Here is a 21680-nt window from a genome sequence, read left to right as displayed (position 1 = left end):
ACTGGGCTGCTACATTTTCGTTTCACGACCCCTTTAATTGTTCCCTCCTCTACGTCCTCCAGCCCGGTATGTATGATCACCAGACAGTGGTCATCCTGACGTGCCTGCAGCTTCTTGTACCCGCTCCATAGTGTCCGCCAGTGTCGCTCTCGCCTTTGTGAAGAAAGACACTCGACTGTCCCTGTCCACAACGGTCAGGGCGCCCGTCTTTAGTCTAAACGCATTTTCATCCCCGGCCACCAATACCTTTCGGGGCTGTATGGCCCGTTTCTCGTTGGACGCTCCTAGCTCGTGCGGGCTCTCCTGCTGCTCACTGGGCTTCCCGCTCTTCAGTGTTCCCGTTTCCCTCTCGCGCATCTTCTTTTAAGTGCCCTTCATCTGATGTTTCTTCCCGTGTGGTTTCTCCTGATCCTCGTTGTTCGCCCTCCTGCCTACACTTCCGCCTCCGTCCTGAGAGCGAGGATCGGCGAGCCCCTGCAAGGAGTCGTTCTCCCCGGCGCACTGCACTTCGGTGTGCAGTTCGCTCCCCTCGCTGACCTTATTCGTCCTTAGTCCTCCCTGCTCGGGTTGTAGCCCTCCGATGAGTCCGCTGCCATCTGTATGCCCTTCACTCCTCTCTAGCGGCCCCGTCGCCGTCCGTTCTGGCTCATACGACCGGCCCGGAATCGCTTTGCCCGACTCCCCCGACACCTCGTCCAGCCTGCCGAGTGCTTTAAGGGTCCCTAGCCTCTGCAACTATTCTCCCTGTTTGCTTACTCTCCTCAGCAGTTCCTGCACCTGCGCTTCCAAACTTTCGCGTCTGCCTATCTCTTGCTCCAGTTGGCGCCGTAGGTCCTCAACCCTCGACCTTTCCTCTGTGCCCGAGCCTTTCTCCGCTCTGGCCTCCATATTCTGTATACGTAGGGTCCACTCCTCCTTTTGCTGACTCAACTTGAGTGCTAACTCTGTCTCTAAAACGTTCATCCTTGCACATCGTTTGCACACGTAGTGCGATGCGGCGTTAGCTTCTTCCAAATTTTAAAGGGAGTGTCGTGAAGCTGCAGCCGCATGTCGCAGCTCGTGCATGCGACCCAGTCATCGCCATCCTCCTCGCTCTCGGCATGCTGATTGCTCCGTGGCTTACCCATGCTGTGGCCCGGCTTGAAACTCCCGCGTTTCCGCTTGTCGTGACTCACTGCACTTTCACCACTTTCACCGCCTCACTGCTCTTTCCCGAGATCCGTGCCGACTTCAAACGCTGCCACCAGCAGCGCCACCTCTTGTCGTCTTGGCGAACACCTTTGTCGGGGTGTAGTAGCCAGTTGACTCACGGAGTGTAGTAGCCACTTGACCCACTCACTCACCACACGACCCTGTCACCGCTGCAACAGCAATAGGCCTAGCACGGCTCCAACCGAAGGACCGAAGGGTTCAAGCACTTCGTCGCGCTAGCCGCCGGTACCGTAGGCCTCGTCCTGGCTACGAACGTCGTCGACACCCGGCGATGCAAACTCCGGCGAACAGCGCGGTCACGGGAACCACAAAACCACCGAACGAAAGGCCACTCCACGCACAGTCACATCCCACGGGCTCCTGTCATTCTGTTTGAAGCCATCTTTTGTTTGAAGCCATATTTCTGCCATCTTGCCCAGTGTGGCCAGACTTCGCAGCACCCCCTGTCGTTCATTAGAGTTGCGAATTGGTTCTAATTGGTCCTAAGCAAACATTGCCAATTGGGAAAGTCAAGTCAGTGGTATCCTTGACTGAGATGTGCACAGATATACATACCTCTATAAAGAGACAACAATGAAAAATTTAAACTCTTATAAAAAGTATATGTCACTTAATCTTATTAATTGATTATATCACGTTGACCGTAAGTGCAGGCATAATTAAATGAGTGAACTCTGAACAATAAAGACGTGTCACTGGTCACAGCAGCGCTGTTCAAAGAATGGAGTATATAAGTCTGCAACCTGTAGATATATATATATTGAATCTGTGTTGGTTTTAAGCTGGGAGTATGTGAAGTGAAAATATTGGCATACGCTGATGATGTGGCACTTTTTTGTGAAGATCGCGAAAGCGTTTCGGAAGCTTTGAAAGTAACACAAAGGTATTGCAGGCAGACTGGTAGTGTTGTTAATTTAAAGAAAAATCTCGGAGTCTGGCACGGGGAATGGGAAGAGGAACCGGAAATTTTTTGTGGAGTAAGATGGGCTACAAAGCCCGGAGTTTATTTGGGAGCCCTATTGGACAAATACGGGGAAAATACGAATTACTGGAATGAAAAAGCGGAAAAAATATACGGGAAAGGACGAAAGATTGGATGGGACGCAACCTCTCTATTTTCGCTCGTGCTACCGTATGCAATACCTTTTTGGTGGCAAGAATAATGCATTTAGTTCAAGTATTGTATTGTGCTCGAAGCAATATACAAAGGTTCCATCGTGTATTTGCGGTCTTCATTTGGTCGTTCAACTGGGAACGAATTAGCAGAGATAATCTCTTTCGGCGAGTTAAAGACGGAGGGTTGTTTCTAATGCATCTACATGTGCGGCAGATGGTTTTAAGGTTTTGTTTCTTACGTGACCAAAAAGATGCATTCCTGAGAACCTTTATGCAAATCATGCTATCCAGTGCAATTCCAGAGTTTATAGTCTCTTCATGCTCTGCTCGGGGATACACTGTGTCACGCTTCCTGCGAGAATTAAGTGATGTGGTCGTTCAGGTTTTTGTGCGTGCGGTACTCTGTAGAGTATTTAGCGGCTGTACAAGGATCTTATTTCACAATTGTTCCCAGCTCCACTGTGCAGAACCTTATACTGTGAAGGCCTAGGGAAAGACGTGCTCAAGCGAGTTAAAAACATGACTGTTGCACCGGGCGTAAAAACATTTTTTTTTTAATTTCATACAGGAACCCTCCCAATCAAAACATGGATGGAAGAAAAAGTCCTTTTTGTACCTTGGGGCTCAAACTGTCTACTAAGTAGGAAACCTGGAACAGTTGAGCATGTGTTCCTGCCCAGACGGCCATAGACGTCCGACGGTCGACCGACGGACGTCCGTTTTCGGACCTTCGGACATCCGACGGAAGTCCGGTTATGTTCGATATACGTACAGCGGACGTCCGTCGGACTATCGTTCGTGGATCCGGATCGCGTCCCACGGACGTCCGACGGGCAGCCGGAGGCGGACATTCGGACGTTTCCCGGAACATGCTTGCAGGGCCCGCTATTGGTGTAAAAACTTGCCAATAACATTCGTGTAAAGCTCAGCAAGCATGTGCCATGGAAATTTCAGTCACATACTAGTGCTCAATGCCTTTGTCGTGAGAGTAAAGCAGACAACAGAATATGCAACAGGTTCAAGTTTCCTGTTGTCTGCTTTACTTTCACACACAAAGCACTGAACAGTAGTGTGCAATTAAAACTTCCATCAAAGAGGCACATATGCTAGCTGAGCTTTACACAAATGCACCATTCCTGAAAACATGCTAAGTGCATAGGCATACCAGCATGCGAGGTTGTAAAAAAAAGCATTTTTTTTGGCGTTATTGCAAAACTGCATGCATAAATAGTCTACAAAAAAAAATATCGATGTTAAGGAATGGCATGGTAAAATGCAGGCCATCTGGAGTATTAAGAATCTACTTGAATAATTTTTTTTAATTATCCTTGGCTGTGACAGCTTTTCCCTTGGGGAGGTGGTGAAGGAAAAGGTATTTATTGAAACCTAATATTTCGGAATTAGCAAGGAGATGATCAAGTTCTCTGTGGGCGGCCTCCGCAGGCCGGGATTCCAGGAGCAGTTACTATCCTGTGCATTTGCTCGATCAGCTGTTGCTGGTCTTTCAGGCCTAAGATGGAAAGAGCAGGCTGGGCTCCTCCTGCAATAGAAGGGAAAATGAAATTCAAGTTATCTGTGCTGAACTTTGATTACACATCTCCAAGGGCAACTGCCAGTTTCTCTCAATCGCTTTTTCCAGATGGCACTGTACGCATGCATCTCCATTCAGAACTGTCACATACTATATAGAAAGGTCATATAACTGCAGCAAAACCCATGCAGAATAACAAAAAATACAAACATAGTTTGACCAGAACCTGGCATTCAGTATTTTTATGTTTTTATGTTGTCTCTTTGAACATGCCACTCTGACCAAACATGGCATGTTATGCTTGCTGCTATGCGCCCTCAGCAGTGCCCAAGACATGGAGTGCACATGCAGAGAAACTAAGCATAAAGGATGCTGTATATGAACATAAAGCACAGCCAGAGCATTGCAGTATTACACATTGGCGGCAGAAACCTGCATTTTGAGCGGTTTAACAAGCAGATTTCTAAAGTCATTGTTCCTGCTCTGAAAAGAAGTGATCAATAATAACATCATTTAAAATTGTTACCTTTTTGTTCTGTAAACTGCACATTTCGCTGGTTTCCATGTACCCTCTACCGAAGACATTCCCTGGGCGTGTCGGGGGTATATCGAAATCAACATCTAGGCTACAAGCGTCTAGAAAGCGTCTCCTTAGAGCAGCTGCGACGAAGTAACTTATCTGATAACATGCAAGCTGCTGCAGCAGAAAAAAGATAGACATTTGACATGTGGCTAAAGCCCAATGTGGAAGCATAGCCCGCCGCAGTGATTGCGCAGTGTTCATGCTTCTACAAGAGTTAAAAGTAAAGTTATTTGTTTACCCACAGCGCTATATGTGACATTACAATAGCAAGGCTTATAGTTACACAAACACAAAAAGCTGACAACCACAAGCTCCTGATGTATTACTGGCAGCATGCAGCATGGATGTTAGTTACTGAAATATGGTTGCATAATTCTGGCAACCAGCTGTGCATGTATGTTATGGATTTCTCAACTACGCACAACAAATTACAAAAAAATAATGGTATTTATAAATGCAGCCAGCTGTTCACAAGAAACACTGTAGCTTTTTTATGGGGAAGGTAGTGGGCGCCAAAGAAACTGCCCCTGTAAAGGCACCTAATTTGCCCCTATGTAATATCGGGGACAAGTGTGTGGACTACACAAACTGCAATCAAAGCACATAACTTTTGCCCCTATGTAATATCGGGGACAAAAGTGTGTGGACTACACAAACTGTAATCAAAGCACATAACTTTCACATCGACCAGGAAACTCTGACCATACTTATCGATGTGAAAGTTTAACGTTAGTTCTTTCATGTGTGCAAGAGAAATAAGGTCACAATTCGTTTACATCGCGATTCTAGTCCAAAATCTCCAGACATACTGTCCAGAGACTTTCGCCCCCGCAGTATAAGCCACCACTTGGGTAAGAGATTAGTAAAAGAAGTGTATAAAAGACATTAGTGCTGTTGGACAGCCATAGCTATAAAAATGGTATTGACATTGGAGTACTGCCTTAAGGCGGGGCCTAGGGCATTACAAAAGCAAGAGTTAGTGTCCGCTGGTCCTCATTTGAACGAACAAAAAGAGGGGGGGGGGGGGAAGAAATCTACCTCAACTACATGTTTTGAGTGACACCAAGCCGCAGTTAGTATTAAAGATATCACACAGTTTTGTGGAAGATTTGGGAGCGCTTTGCTGCTTTCTTACAGGATTGGACAAAAGAGCTCACCATCTTCAGAAAGGCACGTTATATAGAAATGAAAATAGTGAATTTACTGCATCTGGCCACAACAACTTGCACACGGAGAGGAAAATGAACTGAAAATTTTATACATGAATGTACGTATTTACAACAGGTGAAACAATGACCATGATCTATGCCGAAGAGGAAAGAGATCAAAATCTAGCTCAGAACGAGTTCTCCAGGCCGCGGGGCCGTTTCATTAACTTCGGGACTCCGCCCACATTTCTCATCCCCAATGACAACGAACTCACACATGACTGGCTAACAAACATTTTGGCATGTCTTTCCACTTTCATAAGTTCTTCATCCTCTCCCTAATACAAGCAATGCAAAAGGGACAACAAATTCGTTTCACAACAAACGGAATTTAGAGAATGGACCTCGAAATGATTGGCTCACTAGGTCACATGCCAAACTCTCTCCCCTAGGAAAAAGAAAAAGATAAAAAAATTAGAACCCATCAAAACGGTGTCCCACGTGCGCAACCATTGCCCAAAGCTTGCATCCTTGGCGGCTCCTTTTACAGGGCAATTATTGCAATTATTGGCGTCCGAGTCAGCACCATTGCGGACCACATCAGAGGAGCCAACCCACATCCTCCCGCTCTGCATCATACCGTCACTGTTACACACTTGCCCTTTTTCAACGCCGCCATCTCCCACCATTGTTGACATCCAGGGTTGGAATTCTCAACGAGACCCCACTCAGCGCGCCTGCACTGAATAATTGTCACTTTTATGGGCTCCCCAACAAGGAAGAGGGCCTTACACGCTTCAACCTGACAGTGTTTTTTCTTTGAACGATAAGCAGTTCTTCCAAAAGAGGTGCTCGTTTCAAAGCTGTGCTGCCTCCGGGTGATGGGTCCAGTCAGAGTACTAAGGACCCCTTAGTACGCTTAGTACTAAGGACCCCTTAGTTGTATACTGTTCGTAAAGCTCCTTAAATAAAAATGAGCCCCCTACATGACACAGCAACGAGAACAAACTGCCTGTCCCCGCGTCTTCGAGTGCGACAGCAAAGTCCTCGGAAGAGGGGACTTCTTTCCCTCTCTGCCTACGTTTCCGTTAAGCACTGTAGCTGCTGTAGCTGCTTCTCTGTGCGAGTCTCTCTGCCTCTTGTCCGAGGGCAAGTGGAAGACGGCCGCAGCTGGGCATTGAACAGGTGACCCAAAAAGAGCAGACTAATAATGGTGCCTAGCATACCCACCGATCCCTTACAGAAATCATTAAAGAAATGAAAGCAACACATCAGATAATGCTACAATGTTTCTAAGTGCAAAGTTGACAACTCCAAGTCATATAAATATATGTACAGGGTCGTCCACTTCTAGCTATAGCACAGACACTGCTTTCAAATCAACATTACGTACGAAACAGCCACATATCGATGCAAATCGATGCACACACACAGGGACCCGGATGTGCTGCTTCACATGGCCTGCCACTTAGCTTTATTGTGTGGCCGGTTCGAACGCAACAGCGTTTTGAAGGCGGTGAGCGTGTTATAGCTAGAAGTGGACGAGGCTGTACATCTCCGCACATTAACTAGACAGAAACAGTGCAGAGTAAACTAATAATTCAGTGTCTAGCAACACTATTAAAAGGGGATAAAGGCCACGGGGAGCTACGATTATTAGTACCGTTTTGCCTTTAAACTACAATAACATACTTGTTGCAAGCTTAAAATCAAAGATTCACACCTGTCCCACCCACAGCAATGGAACACACATCTGACTCAAGTCTGCAGAGAAAGAGCAAGCTAGACTATTACAGACGCACCCTTGATTATTTTTCTGGCATTTCTGAGGGTGAAGAATCTGACTTGTCAGTAGCATGTATATGAATAAGAATCCTATGACAGTAAATGCATCAGATTTTCTGGAGTGGCTTTTCTTTTCTGACCACATATGAGGTGAGCTATAATTTATCCAACTTGGCCTAGGTTTATTCTATGAATAACAAAGCTATAGCAGGTACACAGTCGTCCACTCAGACTGAACATGCGAGTGCGTGGCATGCACGTTTTGAGATGCCACTGCATCCATCGCAGCTGCACACCGTAGCGAAGAGGCAGACAGCGTGAAGTACCAGCCTCTAGTCCCTCCACCACCACTGGGGTCCCAAACTAGGGACCCCTTGTTTTTGTCAGGACAGGCCCCCTCAGGGTCAGCTAGTGAGTAACCTCCTGTATTTGTATCTGATGGCAATGTTTTCCACCACCACCCACAATACGCAGCTGCGCATCATAGCAGATGTGAAGCAACAGCTCCTGGTCCTCCTATGCATAAGCCACTTTGCCTTGATGCATGCTTGCGCACCATAGTAAATAGGCAGACGACATGACGCAGCAGCTCATGGTACCTTTACACATGAGCCCCCCCATTGTACTTCGATACGCACCATAGCAAATATACAGACTACACCACACAGCAGCTCCTGGTCCCTCTATGCATAAGCCATCTTGCCTCAATACGCACCTGCGTACCTGAGCGAAGAGGCAGACGTGAAGCTGCAGCTCCTGGGCCCTCCATGCACAAGCCACTTAGCATCAATGCACGGCTGTGCACTGTAGTAAAGAGGCGAAGGACGTTAAGCAGCAGCTCCTGGTCCCTCTACACATCAGCCATTTTGCCTCGATGCGCATTTGCACACCGTAACAAACAGCCAGATGTGACAAAGAAGCTCCTGGTTTCTCTACACATAAACCACTTTGCCTCAATGCACGTCTGCACACAGGAGCAAAGAGGCAGATGACGTGAAGCTGGAGCGGCTGGTCCCTCTACGCACAAGCCACTTAGCCTTGATGCATGGCTGTGACGGATGCATTGCTATTTTGCAAACTGCATGCCCCACATTCCCATTCAAGCTAAGAGTGGACGACTGTGTAAACATAAAATACTGGTTATTTACTTCAATGGACAATGACAAAAAGTAACATGGTGGACAATGTAAAAAGAATTTGCTGCATAAAGTTTGTTGAAACCAGTTCTACATCCTACATGTAAACAAGCTAAAACCTTAATGTTGAAGGGATGTCCTGTGTGTTTAAAATCATCACGCTCAAACAACTTCAACACTGACAATCATGATTCAATATTAATAATATAGATAATGATACAATACTCACTTTTAGCCATACCAAAGAAATGAGAATGCAAAGGGATGTTGCTGTTTTTCCCCCGTGGATGACAGTTTTCCACGTTCAAAATGCTGCTTCCTGTTGGCCTACGAAATCGGCTACAGCAAATGGCATCTGAAAAATTTTTGGAAGCCTCATGCTAGTCTTCAGCGAGAAAAGCATTGCCATACAGAAGCAGAACACAAATACTTTTACAACACACTAAAAGCACCAACTGCGGTGCTGTTTTTAGGATGACTAGGTAGAGGTTTTTGCTGTAGCAAGCCAAATGTTAGCCTTCAATAAGGAAAGCATTCCCATACAGAAACAGAACACAAAAACTTTTACAACACATTAAAAGCATAAATTGCACAAATGCTTGTAAGATGACCAGGTACAGGTTTCTGCTATAGCCCACATCATGTGACCAGCGGTTATCAGAAGCCTTGTATGTGAGCATGATGCCCTAGATTCAATTTATGGCTATCACTGTATTAACAAGCATGGGTTTAAAGCTACTTTAATATGATAATCTAAGAACATGGTAAGAGCTTTCAGTGCGAGACATAAGCTCAGTATCATGCACTATAAGGTGCTGCATGGCTCTAGTGTAGCTTTGGCATTATCTCGCTGTCAATAATGCAGTGAAGTTCTGAGGAGCCTTTGAATATCTGTAAGGACAAAGCAACAACAATTTTGTTTTCATCTCACTTTTGCTCAACTTGTGTTTTTTTTTTTTTTGAGCCCGCGGCTTGCATGGCCTCCCAGTATGCCTGTTTTGCATAAAAGAAGGCGTTGCAGGCACCAGAGCTCACAGCCCAACTGTATCGCGGCGGCGGTATGTCAAATTCGTGCCAGAACAGCGCAGAACAACGGGTCAAGAAAAAGACAAGTGCTGACTTTTTTTTTTTCTCTCATCTCCTTGTCCGGTTGTTCTAGCCCGTTATACTAAGTGGCACGGGCCGAGGCTCTTTATTTTTCTTTCCTTTTCTGCCTCAACATAACATATGTCCGGTTGTTCTGCGCGGTTCGGTCCCACATGCATAACCAACATGCGCAAGGTGCTGTCCTGGTTTGTCAAAGCTGAAGGAGAGTACTAAACCTTTAGTTATTTAGTAGCTACAGCCGTTCCTTCTAGAAACTGTAGTTGCCGTAAAGCTCGAGAGAGAAAGATCAGCGGCTGTCCATAAAAAAAAAAAAGGGGGAAAAAAAAGAAAAAAAAAAACGCGACGTTTTCACAAGTGCAGGCATGTCGCACGACGGGCTTGAGGAGTGCAAAAGTTTTCTCGTATAGTTTTTACAACTCAGCACGTTGCGCATGGTTAACAAATTAACTCCTTTAATGCGGTAACCGCATGAGGCGACAAACCTCGGCGATCCGTCGCGCGACGCCGCCGCCAACGCCTGTCGTTGCCGCTGGTGCACACCGCATGAAGCGACGGCAGTCGGCGACAGAGCGGCGCGTTTTCAGTGTTGCTCGATTAATAATCAGCCACGGTTCAATCATCTCGCGTTAATAAACTAGCAGAGCATAGTTTTCAAGCCTCAATACAAAAAATAAAACAATAAAATCATTCAAGAAGTATATTGCGGCAATAAAGTTTATTTTTGTCCACTATACATGTAGTCACGTGACACAAAAGCGCGCGCTTTTCTCGTCTGCTATCGGGTTTCACCTTTCAAGCGTCGTCGTCCGCCATGGAACGCAGGCGAAAAATTGCGATGTTCAGGACATTGCTTGTCCTGAAGCAATTGCAAGCCGGAACGCGCACGCACTGGGTTCGGCCTGTGTGGCAAAGCCGCTCAGAAGAGAGCGAGTACTTCACAGCGGTAAGTCAGGATCTGCTGCAGATAAGGCAACAAGATTCATTGCCGCTTGAAACTTTTCAGATGCAAGTCATGAAGGATGGGGATCCTACACTATTGCACAAGTATTACAGAATGTCGCCGGATACATTTGATATGCTGCACAATATGGTAGCCGACCGGCTAACAAAGCAGTGGCTTTGCAGGGACCCGATCTCATCGGGGGAACGACTTGCGTTGACACTGCGGTGAGTAGTATCGATCGTGATCATATCTGTCACGTTCGGTGCCATTTATATGCACTGCTGTTCGGCGATGGCATTTGAGTTGAGCAAGTTTCCTAGCGTGTGTAGCTTGCGCGCAACAATTTCTCCCCTGATTTACGTGAACATATGCGAAAATTGACTTCATATTCACAGGTACCTCTCGTCCGGAATGACGATACCGGATGTCGCCATGGCATTCCGGGTTGGCATAGAAACAGCAAGAGAGGCGATACACTTAACCTGCCAGGTGCTATGGGACGTGCTCACACCACTTTACATGAAGGTAAAGGTGCAATTGATACATTATATATAACATAGGGCACAGAAAAATATTAGATTGTGCGCCCGTGTGAACCCCTGCACTCATAATACAGGACCCCACGCGTTATCGCAGCAAAACCTGCCTTTTCAGTCAATGAGCATTTCTTTAACTAGACTCAATCATATGCATATTGAACTACACTGTGCCATAAATATTTTTACTTGTTTGCCTACGCTCCGCAGACTCCAGTTGTGTTATATATGGTTGATATTATTCCAGCATATTTTCACAACGACATATATGTGATATAATTTTATGCTAGCACTTTTAGCATAATGTCATCTAGCTACTATATTGCAGTGTTCAAAACAACAGAAGGCAATAAAGCACTGCAACAGGACTTGTAATTGATAAACATATTAGCATTCATAATGCATTTTAGTATGTATTGCAGCAATACAGAATGTCTTTCTTATTACAGCCTCCAACAGAGCATGAATGGAGAGAGATTGCTACAGGATTTTGGAATCAGTGGCAGTTTCCCAACTGCTTAGGTGCAGTTGACGGGAAACATGTTCAAATTAAGCGGCCCAAAAATTCTGGAAGCCTGTACTACAACTACAAGGTATGACAGCGTTGGCTGTGTTTAATTTTGTACAATACTTAAGGAACTTGCATCTTTGTGGCCGTATCATCATGTGCAATATGCTACACTCACTTAATGGCTATATGCTTTTTTACAGAAAACCTATTCCATTGTGCTAATGGCCGTCGTGGATAGTAAATACCAGTTTCGGCTGGTAGATATTGGTGCCCCTGGACGCCTCAGTGACGGAGGAATATTTAAGGACTCACCAATTGGCAAGAGGCTAGAAAAAGGAAAGCTGAACTTGCCAAGGGCAGCCCAACTGCCAGGCTCAGGCACAACTGTGCCTCATGTGTTTGTCGGGGATGAAGCATTTCAGCTCCGCCCAGACTTTATGCGTCCACTGCCAGGAAGCCGAACAAAGAATGAAGAAGTAGTTTTTAACTACCGCTTGAGCCGTGCAAGGTATGTACTGCACAGTAAAAACGTCACTACTTTGGTGCTGCTCAAGCTTGTTATGCCAGAGATTACTCTTAAATGACAGCAGAAAGAACACAAATGTAAACAGAGATGTACCTACAAGTGTCATTTTGTCATGATTACAATCTTTTTGCATCAACTGACTGCAGTCTCTCTTTTGTAATGATAGAAGTGAGATGTCTATTCTCTTGTTTTCACAGAGCTGTTTCTGGCAAAGAGAAAGTTTTACTGCAATGCAGAATGAGTATGCTTGTCTTGTTTAAGCGGTGCTATAAAAAAAAAATCTGGCTTTGTGTTTTGCAGGAGGTATGCTGAGAATGCGTTCGGCATTCTCGCTTCGCGGTGGAAGATTTACGACAGAACAATCCACCTCAAGCCTTCAAATGTGGACAAGGTTGTGAAAGCAACGTGTGTATTGCACAATTTCTTATCCACAGAGTGTGAAGCAAGGTCAAGTTACTGCCCTGTTGGCCATGCAGACTCGATAGATGTGTTTGGCAATGTGTCAGAGGGGGCATGGAGGAGTGAGGTGCAGGGCAGTGCAGCTATATTTGAGCTGCAAGGAGCAAGGGCCCGCAAAAGCTCGCAAGTTGCCGCTAATGTGCGGAGGAGTTTTATTAATTTTTTTTCTAATGAGGGCCAGGTACCTTGGCAATGGAGCCAGCCTGGAGTACAGAGGCCAGTGCTGCACCAGCTGCCATGAGGGCTGAAGGGGCCTTTGATTGCCGTTACTATATTTTCTGGTGTATAAGGTGCAGTTTTTCTCACTAGAATTTCTTGGTGCGTCCCATGCAATAATAAGGATAATAATAATTGGTTCACAGGAAAGGAAAAGCACAGTCTGTCAACACCTGGGGATCCTTAACGTGCACTGACATAGTACAGCACACGGACGCCTCTTCGTTTCACTTGTTATGTACATTTTTGCTTTATGCGACACTCGTAGATGAACTCTATGGTAAACCAGCAGTGGTGACGACTTTCGGTCGTCTCATAGGTATGAACATAGTATGAATGGCCAAAACATGGCGACATCCGTGCTCCTTGCTCTCCCGCGCTGCCAAGACAAACTAAGACAAGCCGACTCAGTTTTCCAGTTTTCATTTGCAACAATGTTTGATGGCTACTGCATGTGCTTTCCTCTCCTTGCTTGTACTGCGCCCGACAACCGAGCACGAAGACGATCAGAGGAGCAATTGAGTTTACGAGTGTAAAGAGAATGTCTGAGCACTGCTGCCACCAGAAACCGGTAAACTTTTTTATAATGTGTTAAAGATGAAGCCTTTAAAGACTTAGTGTAGCTGCTCTGCCTTCTGCTTGTGTTGCAGTTGTTTGGGGTGTTCTGTCTCATTTTTTAAAACCATTTTTGCTCATAGTCACAGTCGCAGAGAATTTCACAATGGTTACACAAGCATGTGTAGTAAAGGCCTATTGCCCTAACAGGGCGAATTGGTTGAAAGCCTCTAAATAATAGGTGTGTGTCTTATACACAGGAAAATATGGTATGCTCATTTCACATTCACTGGAATTGCAATCTGGTGTCACTGCTGCATCCTGCCTCCATGGAAATGGTCCAATACAGAATGCCTCATTCGAGCTAAGAGAAGCTGAAAATACCATGAATAATTATTGCTTAAATATGAAAACAATTTCACCACTGGCATTTGTACTATTTTAATATCACAGAACATAAAATACAGTACTGCGAAAAAATAACATGTAAAAAACTTGTAAATTGCACTGTGGAAAAAAAGTCACATGTCACAACCATGTAAACTGCCTGCTGCATTGAGTATAGCAATTGCTCAAAAAGTAATGAACAGAACAACTCTTTCTGCCTCACATAAAAATAGCACAACAGGAATTAGAATGTGGGAGTGACTTATGCCATCCCTGAGCAAATCACATGTGAGAGAAGGTACATATTACCTTTCACAACACATTACAGGATCAAAAATACATAAATGACCAGCTTATCTTGATTAAATATGTTATAAACAAGCCAATGCATCATTAGTCTTGATTAAATATCACAAAAATGAAGTGAGAATTCACATATAACTTTGGTACATCTCCAGTAAAAGCACATGGAAGCCAATGGCAGCAACTGTTTTAATAAGCTTTGCACTTGAGGCATGAAATGAGGTATGCCGAGATGATCAGCACAGGCCCCATATTATGAATGTCCCTGCCATGAATCAGTAAGTAGTACAAGCATGCAGTATAGTACTATAATATTTATAAATTACTTCAGCCATTGCACATTCCCATATTGCATAATGCCCCTTTAAAACTCAATGTGTTACCAACCTGCATGGCTAAAAGCACAAGTTAAAGAACAGCAGCTGATGATAAAAGCCTATGGCCCACAATGCACTGCGTGCATTGCCAGTAAACAAGTTACAGTATCAGAATTACTGCACTTATAATTTTGTCTTGTGACTATAATTAATAACCTTGCTCATACAATACACAGAACTAATTACAAATTGCTCTTTTCCTCCAAATACCATTGCCAGTTGGAATAACCCACCTGCTCTCTCCAGCCCTATAGTGATAACCAGACACTGTTTTTAATGTTGCAAAATGTTTGATAGCTGCAGCAACCACTCTGCATATTCCACGCATGTTGACCATCTTGTACTTGTATTGTGCAAGTCCAGTGTACATTATCATTTTGCAGTTCTAATAAATATTTGATCATATTTTGTATAGATATATTTTTATGCTTGCTTTCGTGTTACTGATATATGTTTTCTATATGTTGCTCCTGCTTGAGTACTCAGTTGGGATACTGTGTAAATAAATGAATGAATTGAAAAGTTTGATGAGGGCTAGTGAGTTGTTTTTTTTAAAGACTATGCATTTCACAGTGTTCCAGAAAAATTCATCCAATCCAATGTAAACGTAAACTGCTGTTCCTTCCCGAGGCTGCTGAACATTACCTGAAGTCTTCTGCATATTGATTTTCAAGCCTGCCTTTTTACTTTTCCTGTCTAGGTCATCAATCATTCTTTGTAGTTCATCCCCAAAGTTACCTAGCAAGGCAATGTCATCAGCAAATCGCAGATTACTGAGGTATTCTCCATCTACCCTTACTCCTAACTGCTCCCATTCCAAGTCTCTGAATACTTCCTCTAAGCAAGCTGTGAATAGTAATGGGGAGATCGTGTCTCCTTGCCTAACACCTTTCCTTATAGGAATTTTGTTATTTTCTTTGTGCAAAACTATGGTTGCTGTGCAGCCACTATATATATATATATATTCCAGTACTTTCACATACGGCTCGTCTAAACCCTGATTTCGCAAGGCCAGCATGACCGCCTTGGTTTCTGCCAAGGCGGTCAATGCCAGTACCATAATTTACAGTTAATGCCAATTTAAAATATCCTTATTAATGGCAAGTAGAATGAAAGAAAGAAAGTTGTTTACATGGTATGAAGGAGCATTGAACAAAGGTAAAGGGGGGATGCCTCAGTTCGCAGGTCAAGCCAACGTTTCGACAAGTGGACAATCGCAAACAAAATTGCTGTTGGCTCCCTTCGTATGCATCTTGTGAGTACAAATTACATGAAAATGTTGATGAAATGATGTAATAAGTCAGACCCACAGTCAGATTCATGGAATCATCAGCAAATATGTGTGTGAATCAATTATAAACAAGCCATTTAATTTTATGCAACATGATGCAGGATTTTTTTGTTACTGGCATTAATCAGTATGAAGGAATGCCTCAGTTTGCAGGTCTAGCCAACGTTTCGACAAGTGGACTTGTCTTTGTCTGGGCAAAGCGATCATCACTGGCATGGGTTTGAATAAGCTTTTGCTTCTGAAGAAAAGCTGGGGAAGGGGAAAATGGGTGAGAAGAAAGTAGATCAAGGAGTGTGCAGGGGGAGGATGAGTGAGAAAAAAGGAGGTCATGGAGTGAAAAAAAAGAAATGATTCTTCAGTATGTATTTCTCAGCCTGGAACCAGGGATCCTGTGGCCTACAAAAGAAATAAAAGTGGCAGTACCAGGTAAAACTACAATACCAGGTGGATGATTAAAGCAGGTTTGGTGCAGATACACCTTAAAAAGGGACAGGCTTTGCAAAGGGCCCTGATAAGAAATATATCAGGGGGGGGGGGGGGGAGGACAAAGAAACAGGATAATAAGGGCACAGTGAACTACAACTGACATGCAAAGAAAAAAAAAAGGTTTGAGGGCAAAGGCAAGTAGCAAGTGATAAGGAGGAAATGTGTTTCTCCTGGAGAAACATGTGCACCTTATGCTGCACATGTGCCCATGCTGGTTCCAAATGTCTGCAAATAATAGGATGAATCAAACTGGAAATATAGCATTAGGAGGGTTTCTCTCAACACATTTCCTCCTTATCTTGTGAGTACTTGTATCTTGTGAGCCTTTGCCCTCAAACCTTTTCTTTTTTTTTTTTTTGTACCTGTGGGTTGTGGTTCACTGTGTTGTTATCCTGTTTCCTTGCCCTTCTCCCCTCCCCCCCCCCCTTCCCCTTAGATATATTCCTTATCAGGGCTCTTTGTAAAGCCTGTCCCTTTGTAAGGTGTATCTGCACCAAACCTGCTCTAATCATCCACCTGGTATTGTAGTTTTTCCTGGTACTGCTACTTTTATTTCTTTTGCAGGCCACAGGATCCCTGGTTCCAGGCTGAGAAATACATACTGAAGGATCATTTTTTTTTTTTCACTCCATGATCTACTTTCTTCTCACCCATTTTCCCCTTCCCCGGCTTTTCTTCTTCAGAAGCAAAAGCTTATTTAAACACTTGCCAGTGATGATCGCTTTGCCCAGACAAAGACAAGTCCACTTGTCGAAACGTTGGCTCGACCTGCGAACTGAGGCATCCACCCCTTTACCCTTGTTCAGTACTCCTTCATACTGATTAATGCCAGTAACAAGAAAATCCTGTATCATGTCTCATAAAATTAAATGGCTTGTTTATAATTGATTCACAAACTTATTTGCTGATGATTCCATGAATCTGACTATGGGTCTGACTTATTACATCATTTCATCAACATTTTCATGTAATTTGTACTCACAAGATGCATATGAAGGAAGCCAACAGCAAGTTTGTTTGCGACTGTGCTGAAACAAAAAGAATAACAAAAAAAAATTCAATCAGAAAACTGCACATACTGTGCTGCTACCGCAAGCACCTCTGCATGCATTTGCACACGTAACCTTTTCGGACATTGCCTTGCATACGATGCAATTAGCATACCAAAATGTTCTGCCTCATCTACTTCTTTTGAAATTACTTTCGAAAGTGCATTAATTTCATCGTCATATATTTTTTTCCTCTTTCTTTTGCCATTACTATCACCACTAGGGCCAGCACCACACTCCACAAATAGTGGTGGATTGTGCTGGACCTGTGTGTCGCTGTCTCCAGCACCAGTCTGTGGAATCCACGTCTCTTCAGCACTTGCACACGTTGACTCCTCAACATATATGTGTGTCAATATTTGCTCTGCTGTCTCAGCATTGCCATTATTGTCAGTAACTGGCAGCGGTTCGAGGTTACCAGAAGTCCTGAAAAAAGAAACAACCCACAAAGACGCAAAATAGCCCCTTAGCATTTTTAAACAAACAGTGTGCATGTCTTCTCCTCACTGACAGGCATACCTCAGCAAAATCATGAGTGACCACTTAGGCTAACTCATAAAATTTTGGACAAATTTGTGGGCGCACTAAAACTCATACACGCTTGGGCTCAATGCACTCATGAACTCAAACTTATTTGTACTTGCAACCCTGACCTACAACTCATGCAGAGTCCACCACACTCACTGCGACTCAAACCTCATCTGGGCTCAGTTAATAATTGCAACTCACATCTCATTTGGACTCGCTCATTTCTATTCATGACTGACTTTGATTCACAACTCATTTGGGCTCATGCACTCCCTCCTCTTGACTAAGGACTCATTTGGACCCGCATTCATTTCGACTCATGACTGACGTGAACTTCACTTATTTGGGCTTACTAATTTCAACTCAGGAGTAATTTGGGCTATTGCAATCACTTCAAAACATGCGAGAGATCACGCAGGAAGGCGTTCCACAGAATTCTTTCTTTAGGTCATCAAGAGACATAGCATAGAGACATAGGATCATGATCCGAGTTTGAGCCTGGCAACTCGGGAGTAATTTGGGCTATTGCAATCACTCCAAAATATGCAAGGGAGAGCATGCAGGAAGGCATTCCACAGAATTCTTTCTTTTGGTCACCAAGAGACATAGCTATAAGCTACGCCCACAAGTGCCCTTTCTCACAGCAATAATCTTTCCTTCCCTCCGATGAGGGGAAAAAAAGATAGACAGATGGACACGATCGTCATAAAAACAGATCATGATCTGAGCCTGGTCTCACAATTAAGATCATGATCTGAGTTTGAGTCTGACAACTCAGATCATAAGCTGAATGTGAGTCTGGACTCACTCGACTCAGATCACGGTCTGAAAATGAGTCCAGTCTCACTCACAACTTTTCCACCATCAGATATGATAGTAGTTTACGTCTCTGTAAATGACAATCATGATGTAATTTTAGAGGCTTAACACTGCGATACTTACGGACGGCCCATGACCGAGTATTTCAAAAAAAGCAGGCGGTCATAAAATAACCATTTCCCTGCAGCCTCGTCGTCAATGCAGTCATCATCATCATCTGCTGCTGCAGCACCACTTTTGGGTGGGGGGTTGCGGGCTTTGTAGAGCCGCCGGAACGAGTCCCTGAGATTCTTCCACCGGGCCTTGACTTCAGCAACTGCGAGCATATGAATCACGCAATTAAAGAGATATATATGCGTAAGCGTGCATATGCTAACAAACAAGTATATTAATATATGCATTTTTTTTATGCGGCATTACAACTAGGAATGCATCAAAAACGTATACGGCTCTCCACATATATGCACCACCGTTCGGCGCATATATACAATCGTGCTTGCCCAGCACTCATACACGTTCCGCGTACATTCCGGTCCATCATATGCTTACGACTAACCTGGCCTAATATGAGCAGCTTTTAACTACAACAGCGATAAGCGCGGTACTTGCTGTTGGTTTCCTCTCTGATCGATCTTTCATTCCATGCGCGCATGTAAGCGCATGACGACAAGCATCAGTCCGCACGAAGCAAGCACGCTGAAAACATTCATCTGCTACTATTTATATCAGCACGCTTGTCTATGTCATAGCACAGGATTGCCTGTCATCCGCACATGAAGTTGTCAGTCTCCACATACGTACGCGAAAGAACGAATGATAGCGGAAATGTTTTCGACTCACCGGTGCACCCGAGGGACGCTGCAACGCGGCGCCAAGCGGCATTCCTGCGTGGTGTGCACTTGTAGAAAGTGTATCCCAAGTCCCACAACACCCTTTCTTCTTCTATTTCGTCAATCAGACGCTCATTAAATTCTTGAGAGGCTGCCATCGCTGCCATTGTCAGCTCCGCGTCGGCTGCTGTTCCGTTGAAAGCGCGCTAAAAAGGAACCGTTCTGGCGCGCAAAACGGATCGGAAGTTACGTAGCTCCAACGCCAACAACCATTGGCTAGTCTCGCAAAGCACTTCCGGGCGACGGGCGAAGTTTTCTACAAACCCAGGGTGCGTTCCAATTCTTAGACGTCTAGCAAGACTGCTTCGTAGACGTCTACGTAGACGTCTACAGGTTCGCGTATTGGAACGCGTCCACCTGTTTATGCCTAGCGTCACCTCGCGGCATAAAGGTTGAACTAAACCGTTTTAACAACTATTATAACGCTGTTTTCTTTAAAGATTGACGACAATACAGGTGAAAATCACGTTTTTAACGGTTCGCCGATTTTTTGCAGCAACAATATTACATGTGTAATCGCCACAACGTAGATAGACTATTAATAGATAACTTGTAGCAGACAGACTTCTCACGCAATGAGCCCTGTCACGAATTGACGGAAGAGAACATTAGTCCGTTTTTCCTTTTTTATTACTTATGCTGATGTGTACATGCTTCTCAGATATCTCATTCACACAGCTGTAAGAATGAAAACATGCAAAATACTGTAAACTTGATTGGATTACGGACGAAAGGTGATAACCGGCTACAGCAAACGAAAAACTGTGCCGTTACACCTGTTGTCTGTAGTCACTAGACGAGGAAACCAAAGACAACAACTCGTTTTAATAATGTACAGGCACAAAAAATCAATGCGCAACAAGTCGGCATCGTCAGGCGAGTTCGTTCTTCCGAGATTAACTGAAAATCCGCGGAAGAGTTTGTCACCGCTACTACAGCAAGATAGAAACACACACGTGCGCCGTACAGCAGCGGTCCTGACTCCCGGCGAGGTGCCCAGAAAGCGACGAGTTCGTCGATAACATCACGACTGAAGAAACTCGTCAAGTTAAAAAAGACCAACAGCATCCAACGCACGCTTTCCTCTTAAGCGCGGTAAAAGAATCTGCAGTGCTATGAATCTCACGACCATAAAGACAGCTAAATTAGCCTCTAGCTAGCGCATACATTGACGTAACAACTCACGTTTGAAAGATCGTTCATATGCATATCCTCCGGCGTTCGCAAAGAGCACGACCACCGTACAACTACTGCAACAACCGCAAGCACGACTCGCTCAGCGCGAAACGCGCTCTGTCCGCCATGTTTAGACAGCAAAGTAGTCTGCATCGATGTTGACTTCGGCGAAGCCGTCTTCGCGAGACTGCTTCGCGAGAATTGGAACGCGTCCCAAGATGGCGGCTGCTCGCGTAGCCGTCTAAGTAGACGTCTACGAGGGGGTATTGGAACGCACCCCCAGAAACCGAGCGACAGCGACGAGCGGCAATGCTTTGGCGGCCCTCCGCTCGTCGCGCTACAGCGTCGCGCGGCATGTCGCCGCGAATTGTCGCCTCATGCGGTTAGCGCTTAAAGCTCGGGCAGGCACTCCTTTATCAGAGACAGAGAAGTTGCGCGGCTTACTGGCGCAGCGTCCAGTAATGCCGAGAAAGATGGCCCTCAGACTTGAGGCTGCACTTTAGTTAGTCGGCGCGGAGCCATTCTGTCAGTCTCGCCTAAAACACTCGACCGTTCGGCAGCTGTACAGAGCTGTTTCCTTACCCAAAAGCTCACCTCTATCGGTGCATCGAAAAGTTCCACTAAAGAAACAAAAGTTCGGTGAAATACTTACTTTGGGATCGGCGGGTGAACAATGTGTGCCAGCCGCACCAAGCCACAGCAAAAACAATGCTAGCAGTGCATTACAGCCGTAGGTATTTGTAACTGCGCAGAAAATGCAGAACACGGAAACGTGAAGCCATCTTCCATGACTAAGCTTCAACTTGTCAGGTGGATTGGATTGGCTCATTTCAGATTTTTTTGAGGATAGGTTCGGTTTCGTTCTTTTTGAGCTTGCTGCTTGCTGCGTCTATTCAGCCACTGATTAAAATTTCACCGAAGCATCATGATAGAAAAATGTTTAATGGTCATTTAACTTTTAATCAAAAATTTTTGATGGAAGAATTCAACGATGAAACATGCGGAAAATA

At 44.7% G+C, this 21680-nt stretch overlaps 1 long non-coding RNA gene across 4 annotated transcripts; it reads right to left on the bottom strand.

The window, feature by feature from the left end:
* Nucleotides 1-2946: 2946 nt before the first annotated feature.
* Nucleotides 2947-21644, bottom strand: LOC146200470 (uncharacterized). 4 transcript variants are annotated; one of them, XR_014705244.1, is made up of 3 exons: nt 21323-21644; nt 8741-8866; nt 3620-3865 (listed from the first exon to the last, which is right to left on the bottom strand). It is a non-coding gene; the product is annotated as an uncharacterized LOC146200470 (long non-coding RNA). The 4 variants fall into 4 exon arrangements; XR_014705243.1 differs by having other exon boundaries at nt 3640-3868; nt 21323-21481; XR_014705245.1 differs by lacking the exons at nt 8741-8866; nt 21323-21644 and adding an exon at nt 8091-8728 and having other exon boundaries at nt 2947-3868.
* Nucleotides 21645-21680: the final 36 nt, after the last annotated feature.

This window comes from Amblyomma maculatum, chromosome 2 (genome assembly GCF_055883805.1).
Source record: "Amblyomma maculatum isolate TAMU_Amacu chromosome 2, ASM5588380v1, whole genome shotgun sequence".
Lineage (NCBI taxonomy): Eukaryota > Metazoa > Arthropoda > Arachnida > Ixodida > Ixodidae > Amblyomma > Amblyomma maculatum.
This window is presented reverse-complemented; position numbering and strand designations above follow the sequence as displayed.